General features: G+C 43.6%; 1 protein-coding gene across 3 annotated transcripts in view; it reads right to left on the reverse strand.

Moving 5' to 3' along the window:
* Csgalnact1 (chondroitin sulfate N-acetylgalactosaminyltransferase 1) overlaps positions 1 to 17,683 on the reverse strand; it is a 360,316-nt gene extending 342,633 nt beyond the window's left edge. For all 3 annotated transcript variants that reach the window (XM_052161840.1, XM_052161844.1, XM_052161845.1), the window contains exon 1: positions 17,601 to 17,683. The gene's annotated coding sequence lies outside the window, so the exon portion shown is untranslated. The remainder of the gene's footprint in view (positions 1 to 17,600) is intronic.
* Between the last annotated feature and the right edge of the window lie 48 nt (positions 17,684 to 17,731).

Genomic DNA, 17,731 nt, shown 5'->3' on the forward strand with positions numbered 1-17,731 from the left:
GGGACAATTCACATTCAAACTCTAGGACATTTCCTGCTAGCAGACTCTCAGTGTAAGACCCTCTCGACAATGTGTCAGAAGTGTATACAGCCAGACTATCTGAAAGGCAAGAGCAGTGAGTGAAACCCCACAAACACACACGCTTGTGGCAAATACACGCGAATGCCCACTATAAAATACCACAGCACCTAATTTGTCAGTTTTGTAAAATGATAAAGAACCACGGAGCCCGTGCGTGTTTTAAATATTCCTATACTACTCTTTAGGAAGAGGAGCCAAGATGAAGTCAAATGCGCTGGTGCACACTTGTAATCCCAGTGCCCAGGAGGTAGAGCCCGTGGGACCGCTGCTAGCTCGAGCCTTGCCTTGTCTACGTGGCAAATCCCAGGCGAGTCAGGCCAGGTCAGAAAAACCTGATCTTAAAAAGAAGAGAAAAGGAGATGGGCTGGGAGGGGCAGTACTTGACAGTGATGGATTTGTTAACTTAAATATGTGGAAATAATTCCATGAGATAGACGAAGGAGGGAGATAGTGAAACATTTAACTTCCGGAAGTGATGTGATAAAAGCAGGGAGTAGGGGAAGAAAGGGTGTGTGTGTGTGAAGGGGGTCGGGAGAAGAGAAGCTAAGTCTGATTAAACCCCTCAATATAAGTAAATCCCCCTTATGAATCCTGCTCTCAGCAGACATTTTTTTAAAATTTTATTCGATATATTTTTTTATTTACATTTCAAATGATTTCCCATTTTCTAGATCCCCACTCCCCGAAAGTCCCATAAGCCCCCTTCCCTCCCCCTGTTCCCCCATCCACCCCTTCCCACTTCCCCGTTCTGGTTTTGCCCTATACTGCTTCACTGAGTCTTTCCAGAACTAGGGGCCACTCCTCTGTTCTTCTTGTACCTCATTTGATGTGTGGATTATGTTTTGGGTATTCCAGTTTTCTAAGCTCATATCCACTATTAGTGAGTGCATACCATGATTGAGCTTTTGAGACTGGGTTACCTCACTTAGTATGATGTTCTCCAGCTCCATCCATTTGCCTAAGAATTTCATGAATTCATTGTTTCTAATGGCTGAATAGTACTCCATTGTGTATATATACCACATTTTTTGCATCCATTCTTCTGTTGAGGGATACCTGGGTTCTTTCCAGCTTCTGGATATTATAAGTAGGGTTGCTATGAACATAGTACAGCATGTGTCCTTATTACATGCTCGGGAATCCTCTGGATATATGCCCAGGAGTGGTATAGCAGGATCTTTCAGAAGTGACATGCCCAGTTTTCTGAGGAACCGCCAGAAAACTTTCCAGAGTGGTTGTACTAATTTGCAACCCCACCAGCAGTGGAGGAGTGTTCCTCTTTCTCCACAACCTCGCCAACACCTCAGCAGACATTTCTCGAGGTAATTAACAAAAATATAAACCTGTTCTAGTTATTATCAGACAAGTTTTAAAGGGTAGTTATTAAAATTTAACTGTTGAAATTGCACAGTAGCTACACGTGGAGTTAGTTATTAAGTTAAAAATACCTTCACTGTTGGCAGGGGATGTTCCTCTTGGTTTCGAAGGCCACAATGGTCTCCAGCCACTGGGAGGTAATAGAAAGTCCCCAAGGTTGTAGTGTCTCAAAATGCAGCAAGAAGAGTGGTGACTGTGTAAACCTTCAAAGAAGACCAAGACAGGAGGAGCCTCTGCCTCAGCTCCTCACCCTGCCAGGGCTACACAGGCAGTGGTGTCTTCCTCTTCCGCCCACTTCCTTCTCTGGTCCATAGCTGCTGCACTGGTCTCTCCAGGTGTGGTGCAAGAGCTCCTGATAGGTGTCATAAAAATGGAGTGACAGAGGTCACAGAGTGCCTCTGGTACTTTAGGCAAAAATCACAATGGTCAGCTGGGCTCACCACTACTCAGGTTTCATTTCCTTCACAGTCTTGGAGCTATATGTGACCAGGTGACTAAACTCTGGTGACTGGAGTATAAGCAAAAGGGTGGGGTGAGATATCCTGAAGGCAGCCTTGAGCGGGAAGAGGCAAACCTTCCTCTTCCTCCTTTCCTGTCGCCTCTGGGACGTTACCAGCGACCTCTGAGACTTACACACATATGGCTGCAGTGAAGCAAATGGTTTGTCCTGAAACCTGTTTAAAAAGACTCTCCACGAATTCCTTGGTTACTTCTATATAAGAGAGGAATAAGCTTCAATTTTACATTGCTGCTGTGTTGATGTGAAGGCAAACTTAACCCTCACGACTGCAAAAAGCCTTCACATTCTCCAGACCATGGCATATTTAAACCAAGATTATCTCTTTCTCCTGTGTGCTTTTGAAGGTTTTGGTGGATCCCTCACTGGTCCCTCTGACCCACATCCCTGCCGTGTGGTGATGCAGTCAGGTCTTCTCACCATCCGCCCTCCCCTTTCCTGACTCCTGCTCTTCTGTCCTCTGTACATGGAGCCCTGAAGCAGAGGTGACAGCTTCAGGCTTGTTCTGTCACCATACAAGGCGGTTCACAGGAAGCAGAAACAGAGAGAGAGGGAGAGAGGGAAAGAGAGAGGGAGACACAGAGAGAGAGAGAGACAGAGAGAGTCACACACACAGAGAGAATCACACAGAGAGAGAGTCACAGAGAAAGACAGGGGGAAGGAGAGAGAGAGAGAGAGAGAGAGAGAGAGAGAGAGAATAAGAGAGTCACAGAGAGAGTCACAGAGAGATAGAAAGGCACATAGAAACAGAGACACAGAGAAAGGGGAAGGGAGAAGGAGAAAGAGAGAGAGAGAGGGGGGGGAGTGAGAGGGAGAGAGAGAGGGGGGAGAGAGAGAGGGAGGAGAGAGAGAGGGAGAGAGAGAGAGGTAGAGAGAGAGAGAGAGATCACATACACAAGTCACTCCAATGCACTTTCCCAGCCTAGCCTGCGGACACAGTCCATGAAGCCTCCCTGCAGCATTCTTCAGAAGGTCCAGAGAAACTTCCTCACACAGCTTCCTCAGGAAGACAGAATGGCAAAGCCTCAGAGCTCAGGCTTCCCTACACAAATCCTTGTACAAATCCACATTGATGCCTTTTGTGCCCTCAGAATGTGGAGGATTTTCACGCTATTTCCTTTGAAAGGTGTCCATTTTTGTTTTTCTTGTAATTTATTTTAGTAACTTCTCACTACTCTATTAAGGTGTTAGTCAAAGTTCCCATCTCAGCAGCCTACCTCAGACAGATACAATAGATTCTCTAAGGTACATCTGTGGTAAAGCACTGAAGAAAATGCAGCAAGCAGTTAACAATACTGAGAAATCCATCCCCCTATAGCATTGAGATAGCTCCTTGCACACAGCAAACTAAACCTAAATACTTGCTATTTCTCCTGCTTTGCAGATGAAAGACTGGGATAAGAGGAGGCAGGACTGTCTCGAAAAGACAAAAACAAACAAACAAACAAAAAAAGAGGTGGCAGGACATAGTAGCAATATAATAGTTTCACAGTTAGTGAAGACAGCTGGTCTAACACAGATACATTTCACCTCAGAGCTCACATGATAATTCATCATACTATACAAACTGACAGTGTTTGTTAAGGAAGGTTGGCCCATGAATACTCTGGGTCTTCAATCTCATAAGTCTGCAGACTACTAAAAGCAAGCAAGACACTGAGATTTTCAACATGGAAGCCCATTTCTCCAGCTGCGCCCCGCCACTGCCAGCTGCAGCCAACACTGCCTGGGATCACTGCCTGACAGCTGTTGCTACTCATTTAACTAGCTTCAGAACACCGAGACTCTCCAAGGACACACTGGGATTTTGAATCATTGAGTTCCGGTTCCCAGCAATCTGCCAATTAGCAAATACGAAACGCAAATTCTTCTGTAAGCACAGATAAATTCAAATGATATGGACCCTGTCTTCAGCTGACTATGGGCAGCAATCTTGCCCTCAAAAACTTCCCAGGCTCCGCTGGTCACTAATGCACCATGTGGAAAGAGCCTGGGGAGGGGAATGGTCTTCCCACCATCCTCTGCGAAGGACCACCCTGTTGAAAGCGAAGGTGTGCGGCGCTCCAGGTCTGTTCCTACCGCTAGCATTCATGAGGACCTCGGTACGCCACGCTTCCTCTGAGCTTCCAATTCTCACTACTGAAGCGGAAAATTTGGAGGAGGTAGTCCACACTTTGAGCTTCGTGTCCATATTTTAATTTAGAGCCAAATCTCATTTTTATCTGACCACATTAAAAAAAAAAAACAACTAGAAATAGCATTTCACTTTAAGAAGGCATGCACGCGATTCCTGTATTCATAAGTGGGACATAATGGTGCTGCTGTTTGTAATTGTGACGGGATACAGGCACTTTTGAAAACCCCCAGCATGCACTGCGAAGGCCACTGAGAGGGAAAACCTATTAGGCTGATAACCAGACATTACAGGAAACTTGAGGCTTAAAAGCTTTTCTCTCAGAGAGTAACAAGCCATAAACTGGGCCCGATCTATTTCAGATCCACCGGCCTCGTATTATATGTATGCGCATGCACCTGTATATATGCATAGGTCCACAGAAGAATACGGAAATTTTTTCCTGAGTTTTAAATAAAAAATAAGAGCCAGGTGTGTTGGCACAAATCTACAATCCCAGCACTCGAGGGAAAGCAAGATCGGGAGTGCAATATCACAGCAACTTCTAGGCCAGCCTGGACTACACGAGACCCTGTCAGTTGATTAATATTACTTTTAATCGGTTATCTAATTAATTAATATTAATTTTAATTAATATTAAATTTACTTAATTCTCTAATTGATTAGGTTGCTTTGAGCTGGGCATGAAGGCATGAAGGTAAGAGGACTGAAGTTAGGACCCCGAGAATGCACATCAAATCCAGGTGGATAAAGCAGCTTCCTGTAGTCTCTGCTAAAGGCAGGCAGAAACAGGAAACTCATCATCAAGTAAGCCAGCTCGTCAAACTAGCCCAAAATAGTGAGTTCCGGGATCAGCGAGAGACTATACTGTAAATTATAAAGTGAAGAGCTGTTGAGAAAGACACTTGACACTCGCCTTAGGTCTCCACAAGCACATATACACACATGCCTATGCACATGCAAATATGTGTACATATGCAGACACCCAACACACACATGCATGCACACAAAAGCATTAATAATGAATATTAACATAGAAAAGTAGGTAAGTAGTAAAAGAAAAATGGCTGGAGATATAGTTCAGCATCCCTGTGTGTGTGTGTGTGTGTGTGTGTGTGTGTGCACTCGTGTGGGAAAGGGAGAGGGGGAGGGGACAGAGAGGGGCGGGAGCTCAGCACTCTGGTCTTCTCATTAAGGGGGTGAATAAAAGGTCCACAATCCAGCAGACTGAGGTATGTGTCACAGGTAATGACTGAGCTATTATTCTGAATGATAATTCCAGGCTTGCACAGAACACTTTGCCTAATTAGACTTCACACAGGGGGGAAAATGCTTTAATATTTAACAAGTATAATGGTGCAATCAATGTACACAAATCAGGCCTGATATGAGTATTGCTTATTAAGGAGAAAGACGGATGGCCATGGGAAGGTATAATCATTAAACGTAAAATCTCACAGGCTCCAACTGTGAACACCAGCCACATACTTTAAAATTACTTCTTCACCCACAGATACTCAATGCATTATTTAGTCCAGTCCTCATGCTCTGTTCAACTACAGACAGACCAACACCATAGATTTCATAAAAAAAATACTGCTAATAAAAATCTTGTTCATGTCCTTGATGTTTTTCAAAGCTGTCCTTTTGTAAGCCACTTTTGCTAGTGTCACAATCCCAAAGAGTCAAGATGTCCAACTTCTCTCTTATAATCACTTCAGTCAGGTAATTAGCCCTCCTTTTTATTACCTTCAAGAGCACTTAAAGTGTTGGAAGCCTTCCTGACTGTATTAGATCCAGCCCGCCACAAGACGATGAATACACAATTTGCTTATAGGTAATTCTTGAGAAAGCACACAGTAAACAGAGATATAGTAAAAGCAGGCACAGTTACTAGCTGTATGTAATAGGAAAAGATTTTAAGTGTGAGTTTTCTGCTTGGCTTACCCAGGTCAGCTTCCCACTTACAAACTGGGATCCCAGAGAGCCCTTTGCCTATTCATGAACACTGCTTTTGACTAACCCTGCTGATGACAGAATTCCTGTATTTGTTGACCTATACGTATGCATTGGAAGCCTCGTGTGTGTGTGTGTGTGTGTGTGTGTGTGTGTGTGTACATCCTGTGCTAACTTTACCATAGGCATTGGAATATACCAAAAATGTTAGCAGCAGGGGCTGGAGGTGGGAGCAGGAACTGTGGTTTCCTATACTCAGGAAACTACAGACAATCCAATGATGACAGAAACACCGCTGAAGTGTCCACAGTTCTATATCATGCTTAGTTGTTTGATTTTGTTTTGGAGAAGGTCTCATCTAGCCTATGCTAACCTTGAACTTGCTGTAGCTGAAGACTTGAACTCCTGGTCCCTTGTCTGTACCTCCTGAGTGCTGGGATTACTAGCATGCACCAGCATCCCTAGTTTTATACGGGGACGAAACTCAGGGCTTCGTGTACTCTAGGCAAGTACTCTACTGACCTAGCTACACCCCCAGCTCACAGCTTCACGCTTTTACTTGTTAAGCATGGGAAATACAATAGACTTGGGGTCAAAAGCTTTCATTTTCTTCTTGGGACCAAAAGTATGTGATACTTTTTGGTGTAAGTCCATCCTCCACAATGACCAGACCCAACCATCAGAACAATGTCCACAATGGTAAATGAATTCTAGAAGGAAAGTGTTTCAATAGAATTTACTTTATAGTAAATATCTCTGATCCTTCTACACACACTGTATTTCAGGAGGAAAATGAGACTTATGTCTAATTGAAAACCACATTATTCAACTCCTGACAAGCCCCAGTGACATGCATGCCTTGTCTTTCCATATGTGCCTCCCATTTTTGCCTCCAAACAACTCCTCAAAACTGTTCTTAGAAATAAAATCTCTTTATTTTCAGGAAGATCATAGATTTGCAATGCAGGGAAAAAGCATTTCACATTTTAATTAACCAGTTGAAACTATACAAATGAAACTGAGATCATGTGTGCGCGAGCACACACACACACACACACACACTCCCATTCGTGTATGGATATGAGTATAGGTATACATGGAAGCTAAAGGTTTACATTCGTTTTCTTCCTCTATTTCTCTCTCTCTCTCTTTTAAAGTCAGGCTCTCTCATCAAAACTGGAGCTCACCAATTTCTAACTCTAGAGCGAGCTCATCAGTGTGTCTAAATTGACCGAATTCCAAAGAGCTGTCTGTCTCCCCTGTTCATCAACCAATGCTGACTTACAAATACCCACACCTGGGTTTTCTATGAATGCTGAGAGCCAAACACAGGTTCTCATAGTTGCCAAACAAGCACTTTATTGATTTACTGATACAGCCTCTCATTTCCATTTCTGATGTTATGAATTTGGCAAAATATGAAAAGAGATCCCTGTGCTATTGATATGGACACTGAGTGCTTACCATCCAGAGGAGACATTCTATGTGGCAGTAAGCCTCTCCTTTGTAGGGCTTTACTCTTCTGAACTCCTAAGACCAGAATCTCTCAATTGTTCATCTGTGGCATCACCAAGCACACAGTTGGAGTCTGACAGCTAGACTTATCAGTTGCATTATTGTAGGGGCGCCTAGAATTACCTCTAGCCAGCGCCATGCTTAACAATGTTCCATGCCCATTCATAATAGCATGATGGGAGCAAACCACCTTTGTCTCTTCCTACAAACACCATGCCAATTGGTGACGGAGTCATCTTAGATTAGTTCCTCCTGGTCTTCTGCATATCCACAGTGATACTCTGCAGACTGTCTCCAATGAGCTGGAACTTCTGCAACATACTGACATAAAACCAATGATCTCAGAAGTACTATTGTTTCTATGAGTATAGTTTTATAGTTTTATTGTTTTACTAACCAATGATCTTCTCATTACTTCTAGCTTCAGGAATACTGTTTTGTGAACTCTAGGAGAAAAACAACTCATTCAAATCAGTGTGATCATTCTATTCTTAATTTTATATTTCTAACTTCTATTTCTAATTTACATGAATTTATCTTTGAATATTTATTATTTTATGTGTATGAGTGCTGTATCTACATGTATGTCTGTGTACCATGCACTAGAAGGCCAGAAGACAGTACCAGATCCACTGGGCCTTGGAACTATAGATGGTTATGAGCCATCACATAAGTTCTGGGAATCAAAGCTAGGTTCTCTGGAAGAGCAGCACTTAACCTCTGAGCCACCTTTCAAGCCCCACATGAATTTATTGAATTAGCAAAGTCAGCTTCATTTAAGCTTACTGTACTCATTCCCTAACTCTCACTAGTTGGTGATGAAGAACAGCTACACCCCCTGGCCATTCACGCTGCCATTGAGCCCCCAAAAGAGCCAACAGCCCTAGTAAAGAACACATCTCTCTGTACCCTTTTTAGTCCAAACCAATCCAGCACCACATCAAACACACGCATGTTCATGCTTTCTGGCAATCAGATTTACAAACCATTCATGCCTCCTACCTCCCTCCTACACCCCCTAGCTAAAAAACGCAAACGCTTTCTTGTGTTTGCATAAGAAACCCTTGGCTGCCAGTAAAAGTTACCATTTTGAAAGTACGAGCAGAGCTCTGGTTCTCAATGACCACAAACATTTACCATTTGGTTGATGATGTCATTGACTGCTAACCTATGTACATAGGTGACCAAAAGGCAGCACAAATAGTCTGAGTTACTCATTTCCATGGAAGTCAAACGACTCATGGGAGATACAGAAATCCATTGTTTAACAGAAAGCCCTGGTGGCTCTGCCCTCGAGCAAAAGCGTAAGCTGTGCAAAGGCACTGTGGTAGCCAATTTGACTGTCAATTTGACGGGATTTAGAATTAATTGCCAAGAAAACATTCCTCTCAGTACATCTGTGAGAATGTTCCAAAGAAGTTTAATTTAGTAGGAAAGTCCCCCGAGTGTTGCTAGTAACATTGCCGGCATTGTGGTCCCAAAGTGAATAAAACAGAGAAAGAAGTTGAGACTCAGCATCCATGACTCCATGCTTCCTGACTGGTGAGTGGAAGGAGATCAGGCACCATGCGTACCCACTCACCGGTGCGTCTTCCCCAGCACCATAGACCTTTCTCTTAAAAGAAACACTCTCCCGCCCTGTGTTGCTTTATAGAGTATCTTGTCATAACAACAAGGAAGTAACTAATGTGAGTACCAGGGTGGTCTTCTGGGATTCATCTCCCCTACCATGGTGACATATGCTCAGTGGGAATCCAAAGGCATATTGAGTTGTAACAATCTAAAAACTGAAGAAATAAGAAAACTATCCAAACAGCAGTCTCCTTCTAGGCACCCAGATTTCCTACAGAAGGAAAACTGGGCAATAGTTCTTTTCTTTTCCATGTATTAAGCACCTGCCATGCAGAACACAGGCTACAGACATCTCATTTAATGAGAAAACCCTGAATACAAAAACGATGATAGATTGATTCATAATCTAGATGAGAAACTAGAATCTAGAGAATTGACTTGCCTAAGATCACAAAAAGGAACTGTTCAGATTTGAACTTCGGCCAACCCACACCAGCTCCTCATTGCAGGCACTGGTTCCACATTTTCTGATGATCCAGGTCTCTCTGTGTCTTCATTATAACAATCTTCCCCAAATCCACAAACTTGAATTTCACTTTAAGGATTATTCCTCTTTTTTTTTTCTTCAAAGCTTCCTCTGTTGCCTTCCTAAAGCTGGCTTGTTGCATCTCTGTTAATATACTCTACGAATCCTATAAAATGGGATTTTGAAAATTACTGTAAATTGCTTTAAACAAATAGTTGTCTAACCCTATCCTGCATTTATTTTTTTCCACTTTTTTTTTCAAAACCCTGACTTAAGCTTTGCTTGCACCTGGGCAGGTCCTATTTCCTTACTCACAGAAGGGCGGGCTTATGCCTGTGTACCGTCACACAATAAATAATGTCTCAAGGCCTCCTGCTTCTGTGGCTGAATGAGCCGGTCCTGAACTGTAATGATTCTGTAAACCCACATTCCTGCCCCACCACACACAGCATCTACTCTGCACACCAAACAAGGCTGTTCATTATCATAAAACCACCAGGCACATCTTGGTAAAACCCACCCTGGCCTACAACACAGCCCACTATACAGGCTGTGCCAACAAGACACACCCAGAGGCCCCAGTGGTTCTGGCTCCCTGCCACACAGTGAAACAGACATGGATGTCTCTAACCAAATCCCCAAATGGAAGGGGGGAAAGGAGGCTCATTTCTTCTGTGATATCAACTAACCCTTGAAATCTCAAGTGGGAATTGGCAGAGAGCTAATAATGTTGATTTAACTCTTTGCTTTGCAAGGATACATCACCTTCAGAAAAGCCTGTAGTCAGAGTCTAAGGAGATAGACGTGTCTGTTAGGCAATACACGGAGCTAGGAATACAGAAGGGCTTCAGTTCTCTTGTGAGTTCCTGAGCAGAGCCTGTCTGTAAGCTCTGCAGTTCAGAACCACCAAACCAGCCCCAGCCCCAACCCCAGCCCCAGCCCCAACCCCAGCCCCAGCCCCAGTCCCCTCAAGTACAAACTGCTAAGAGTTGGCCTTGCGTACCTCAAAATCCCAAACATTTTCTGCTTTGGCCTATCTCAAACTTCACTTCTAACTTGTTCCCATTTCCCTCAATACCCTCTCCTTACCCTCCAGCCCCAGCCTTATTCTACGTCGTGAGCATCTGCAGTAGGCACTAAGCTGCCGTTGGCTCCTAGAAGTCAGCTTCTCTGGTCAGCTTTGGAAATGACCAAGTTGGGTAGGGAGCCAGTTCACAGATTACCTAATATCATTGCCCAGTCTGCCCCAGCTCTTTGAGGGAGAAACAGCAAAGAACAGTCTTCTCCAGGGCTGATCACACTCTACCGTGGACTTCGGGTATCATTATTTTTATGCCTCTCCGACCAGTCAGTTGTAGATGGAAGAAGGGTGGGGTGGGAGACCATGAGAGGGGATGGCTAAGGAAGAGCAGTAGGGAGGCACTGTCATTGCTACCAGCTACTTCCAGTGGCATGGCATTATTATTATTTTTTTTTGAGATCTCAATTAATTCAGGCAAGAAGTCAAAAATGTGTTGTCCCCATTATGCATGCAAAATTCATACATGGAAACTAAGAGTTGGGAGTCTAAGAAGAGATCCAGCTGTGCTAACAAACCCAGCTCCAAGGTATAACGCACACCCTCTCCCTACACTGTCCCCTTCTTTGTAGTTTTTGAATTACCTAGTAGGAAACCTTTATATAATGTGAGCATCTGCACTTTGCTCAATGACTGCATGAATGGCTGGCCCCATCCTTCACTTTCCCATCTGAACCCCATACACTTGATTTTATCCATATATTCTTCTTACAACCTCCCTGCAAAGGGCCTTGGTAAGAAGGTAACTATCAGACAGGCAGTGGTGGGGCATACCTATAATCCTAGCATGGGGAAAACTGAGGCAGGCAGACCTCTGAGTTCGAAGACAGCCTGGTCTACAGAACAAGTTTCAGGACACTGGGAGATACACAGAGAAACACTGTCTTGGGAGAAAAAAAAAGATAGAGAGAGAGGCAAGGGGAGGTGGAGAAAAAGAAGTTCATTGTTACATAGGGAAGGTATTGACAATATATTTTGAGCTACTAGAAAAAACTCTGGATGTACAAGCATATAAATAACAAGTGCTGAACCAAGTTTGCTAAAGATCCACTTGTTATCTTGCTCTATCCTGCTAGGAAATGGATACCAATACAATAACAGAATGGAAATCAATGCCCTAGTGTTTTCCCAACCCTCAGAACTCCAAGACACTTACCCAATTGTCAATTCAAGGAGTTTATGCTGAGGAAAAGTCCAAACAACAACAACAAAAAGAACCCAAACCAAATCTATGGTGGAGGCTGGGGACTAGCTCAGTCAATAAGAAGCTTGCCTGCTATGCAAGACTGAGGATCTATGTTGGTTCCCAGGATCCACAGAAAGCACAGGCTGTGGTGCTGTGTGCGCACTGTGACCCTGGTGCTGGGGAGACCAGGGGACTCCTCCCAGCTGCTTCCACTCACTATCCAGACAGCCCAGCCTAATCAGTGGTTATAGTGCCTAAGAAACAACACCTTACCTTGACTTCTGGCCTACACATGCATGGGTATTTACATACATTTGCATGCCCACTCATATGTACATGGAAGGGGGGGGGTACTGGGAATAGCAGAGCTTCTAGGTGGGATGACAGGCCCAGCTCTAGGGTACAACCTTACACAAGTATCATCTCCAAAACCTTTGTTCTCTCACCTATAAAGTGAAGATAACAGTACACATAGCCCAAAGTGGCTGTGCAGACTGCATGAACACCTCATAAACCCATGCTTAACACAGCATTAACCAATTTTACAGTGGAAAGAATTACATTGCAATGAAATATAATAAGAAAACTTTAATGAAGTATCCAACTTTGCAAGTATTACCAGAGGTAGTAATTTTGCTGAATCTTTGCCATTATTTCTATTGCTATAGTGATCTTGGTCTATACTGAAAGCAGCCCAGGCAAGAATTATAATAAACATCAGCAGCGATACATGCATATATATGTATACAACTTACTATGTGGTAGACATTCTCAGCACTTCTATAGACAGCACTTTACACATGGCTGTGCAGAATGTGCCACACAGGAATAGCCAGCAAAGAGGTAACTGGCTCTGAACTCTAGTGTGCTAGGTGTTTGCCAGGCTTAACAACCTGTCCCAGGATGGTCAATCATACATGAAGGGAATACCCAAGTACTAAATTGTACAAGGACAACTCATGGGCTAGCAGCAGCACCATTAAAACGTATTGGCCAATTTGGCAGCAAGTATCTAAGCTAGGTACTGTGGAGCTTGCCTGTAATCGAGGCTTAGGTAGGAACAGGCTCACAAATTCAAGGTCAGCTTCAGCTGCACTAGGAAGAGCCTTTCTAGAGAACGTTTTAAGTATATGAGAGGGAAAGACAAGAAAAGGTCACTTCTGAGGGTATCCTGAAGCAGAATAAATGATGGTCACAAAACTATCAGTGAAGATTGCTAAACTAAGCCATGCCTTGGGAATACAAAAATCAATCAGTATAAACAGACAGCTCACACCTACCTAGTGTGCTTTCTGCTTTCCCCTTCATCAACCCAAATGTTCTTGGTGTATGGAAATAAAGTAAAGGAGCAGATGCAACCCTAGGATAACCAAATGTTTGGTTTTTTGCATTGCCTCAAAACAACAGAAATCATCTGTGCAGCCTGTGCTTAAGTGATAGGCTCAAAAAATACCCAAGCTCACAGTTGTCATTTCCTTACAGGTGGTACCTCCCAAATGCAGGTCTCTAAAAATGACTCACAGGTAGAAAGAGCCATTCATTTCCTGCACCTTGGGCAAGCATCCATAATCTTTGTCAGCTTGGAGCTCTCGCCCAAACTAAATCACTGTGTTCTGCAGCAACCTGCATGTCTGTCATTCTGGCTAAGGCTCTGCTTCGGTCTTAGGAAGAGAAAGGATAGGCTGAGAGGTGCCAAGCCCTTCCCTAGCTGGCGGTTAAAACCTCTTCCGGTTCTAGAAAAGCATTCCTTTGTACAAACAGGATCTGCACAAGTCTTTGATATGCCAGAACCCTAAAAGCAATCCAAAGAATTCTGCTTAATCAGAGGTAAATAATAATAAAAAATCATCTATAGTCTTCACAATTAAAGTTAGCCCTCTTATTTTGTTCCTTAGCCTAGACTGACCTGGACCTTCACTGAAAAACAACAACAATCTTATTGCCTTGTTTTCAAATCACAACACCGGGAAATCTGAACTGGAAGTTTGTAATGTTTCTGAATTCAGAAACATTCTGCAAAATTAGAAGAGAAACCCCTTGCCGATGTTTCAGTGCAGAGTAAAAGTGTCTCAAAATAAATTAAAATCTCACTGAAAACCTGAAAACATTCTGTTATTTATTTGCAAACAATATGGCTATATTGGGGGTAATAATACCTGTTTACCGGGCTGGAGAGATGGCTCAGCGGTTAAGAGCACTGACTGCTCTTCCAAAGGTCCTGAGTTCAAATCTCAGCCACCACATGGTGGCTCACAAACATCTGTGAGACCTGACACCCTCTTCTGGTGTGTCTGAAGACAGCTACAGTGTACTTGCACATATAATAATAAATAAATCTTTAAAAAAAATAATGCCTGTTTACTTACACTGTCAAGTGTTTCTTTTATCATAAAACAAGCTATGTCTGGGAAATAAAGACACCTTTCAGTTGTTCAACAAATATTCTCAAGCCTGACTAACTTCATTAAGGTCAGAATATACAAGGGCTTTTCAAAACTCATAGCTGGGTGTGGTAGCTCATGCAGGACCATTGAAAGGTTGCAGCCAGCCTGGGCTACATAGGTGAGGCTCAACTTAAACAAGACTTCTCACACAGAAGAGGCCCTTAATGCTACATTGTAGAATGTGACAAGGCATTTTAAAGGTAAATTTTAATGTAGCTCCAAGAAGAAAAAGAGAAGAAAGAAGGGGAAAGGGAAGGACAGGGAGGAGCTTCAAGTTGCTATGTAAAATCCAGTGAAAGGCAATCTGTATCACTGTAGGCCTACAGGTATCCATTTAGAAAAAAAAAAAAAGCTATTTAAAATACATTGAGAGATTAAAGGAAAAAAATTCCACCAAAAACAGATGGACACACACACACACACACACACACACACACAGAAAAACATTAAATTCTACATCTGAATCACATATTTATTTTCTAAATTTAGAAAATTCCATATTTGAATATTATGATATACAAAGTAAAAAAAAAAAAAAACCAAATTTTTAAGTCTCTAAAATTATGTTTTAAACCACATCGATTCCATCGAAGAGGACTTTTGTTTATCTCCAGGCCTTTTATAGTCCTTTTTATGTGCACATCCTTCTCTGATGAAGGAAGTTCAATTCTTGCTACCTGAAAGGACAGAAGGACTGGAACATATGACAGCCCAGGGTGAGCCAGTGTGCAGAGGAGGCCCCTAGTGGCAGAGCCACTACTATGAGACCTCAGCTATTACAAGTTTTATAAGACCACTTTATCATGAGGCCCAGATCAATAGGTAATAAAGTCTACCTCAGCTCAGCCTCTTTAGTATCTCTGTTAGCCTTAATATATGGTAGGGCTATAATTTACAGTCCCAAGGTCCTTTCATCGGGAATACATGAAGAAGGATGTGAGCTAAAGAACAACTTCATTACACTGTAAGCTTCAAACCAATAAAGGCATGGTGGGTCCTTACTGCTGAATGAATGTGCTCAGTGAATGGCAAAGGGTAAGCAAGAGAGGCCACAGCCACTCACAGCTTACTGTTTCTCCTTTGGGCAGCTTATTAAGCACAGAACTGGGAAACAAGGAGACTGGGAAGTCTGCTTCATCATCCCGAATCCTGATGATGGATTCTCAACAACCACACAAAAACAAAAAACATGGAGCATTTCCTACTACCGTTGTCTAGAGTGTCGGCTCCTTGGTTCAAACAGCCAAGCTGGGAATATTATGCAGGAAATCCGATGGTCTTCAGTGGTCAATGACCTCATGGATGGATGCATAAATGGAGCATGAATGAATGAGCAAAAGATCATGTAAAAGAAGGGATTATTATTGTGAACATTGTAAGTGTCAAAACATATCTAAAAGTATTTAAGAGAGGCAAATGATAGAACTCAGGAGGGGTCTACTGTACTCTGAGCACTTAGAAAAGAATGTTACTTCACTCTGGCAAATATTGTCATCAAATGAGGAGTGTTGCGATCATTTTGTACATTAGGACCCTGGTATTGGAAACGAGTGACTAGCCCAGGTTCATGACACTATAAAGTAGGATGGGCCTCTTGGACGCCAGTTCTCTGAAACAATGATATACAAAGTACCATCTCACAATGATGTAAATGGGTGAATCTAAACACTGGATTGTTTTTCTTTGAAGCTCCCTAATGTGGTTTACAGCTAGATATATGAGGTCTGAGACTAGAAGATGGAGAGAAATTAAAGTAATATCACGTAATTTAGAGTGGCAGCAGGTGTGTCCTAATCTGCAGAGTTCAAACTTGACAATTACACCAAGTTAATTGTTCAGAAACTAACCACACAAGAAAAGCTTCGGTGCTTTAAGTACACTCGCGATGTGGTCTTGGGCTGTATTCATAGCATTCTTCACCCTACTCAACTCTCACCCTATAGGCTGCAGCATGTTGGACACGCCCATCAGGTAGTTGGTTCAATGCAGAGTAGTGATCATACATGTATTAAGTCCCTACAATGGGAATTGCCCATCTCATATTTTCCCAGAATTGGCATTTTCTGGAAGCTCAACACATGTACCCACTGTCACAGTAATCCCTCGCGCGCGCGGTTTTGTGTGTGTGTGTGTGTGTGTGTGTGTGTGTGTGTTCAGGCGACCTTTTATGCCTAGAGAAGCAGTTACTTTCTGCCTCATGCTTCTACTTCCAAGTTTGACAGACTTCTCTCCACGTGGCAGAACCCATAGTTTATTAATGCTCAAGGTTCACAATAATTGGGACTGTCTTGTAGAAAAAGCGTCAACACAATCCAAGAAACCCCGTAAAATTGCTAGACATTCAAATTCTTTATAAATACAGAATGGTGAGTAGTTATCTTTAATGACATTTAAGTCAAAACTGTGCCAAGACGTTGCAATCTGAATTTAAAAAATGGATTTTGCAAAATACAGCCATCATTACTATTTCATTTTTAGCGTCCATTGAGGCTCACCATTTGGACATGTACAATAGCGTTAACGTCTTTTCCTCTATAACTTCAGAATCGCTGACGACAGGGGTACAGGTGCAGGAAGTGTGGCGGAAACAAACAACTTTGCCTTTGCCCGGCAGGCACAGCCTTCCTTTTCCTCCAGCCCTCGGAATGCCCCACCGCCCTAAGACCGTTCCCTAGGAGAGCTTCTCCCCACCCCTGGCACACACGACTGCATGGAGTCACACGCAGACGTGAAGACCCTTGGGATCCAGAGAGTCACAATCGCGGCGGCACAATGCAGGGGAGCGCGCTGCCCATGGGCCACCCTCTTCATCACAGCAAATATAATCCAAGAACAGCAAACTAGAGGCACCCGCACATATGCCAAGGCTACTTTGAAGTGCGGTTTCTGGAGAGTAAGCCAACAGCTGGGGTCTCAATCAGCGCTGAAGAAGCTGAGCTGACTGTGGGGTGCGGCACTGGGGACCCTCTCGCGTCCACCTAGAGACGCTGCGCCCTCCCAGCGCCTTGCAAGGGCTACAGCAGGCAGTGATCCGGGAGTCCTCAGCCCTAGGGCAGCCGTGGTCACTGGAAGCCCGCGATGCAGGGGTCCTCCCGGCTGACAGAAAGCCACCCTAAGGTCAGGAGCAGCGGTGCGGACAGGCGAGCGGCAGCGACACACCCGCACGCAGCCGGCCACGCCCGTCCAACCCTCAGGGTAGGGGACCCCGACTTACCCCAGGCAACACTGCAGACCGTGGAGCCGGCCCCTTTGGCTACGTAGCTCCGGCTGCTGCCGCTGAACTTTCCCTCCTGCGAGCCTGCCCTGGGCTCGGCTCCACCTCCAGTTCCAACAGCCGCTGAGCCT

Source organism: Apodemus sylvaticus, chromosome 18 (genome assembly GCF_947179515.1).
Source record: "Apodemus sylvaticus chromosome 18, mApoSyl1.1, whole genome shotgun sequence".
Lineage (NCBI taxonomy): Eukaryota > Metazoa > Chordata > Mammalia > Rodentia > Muridae > Apodemus > Apodemus sylvaticus.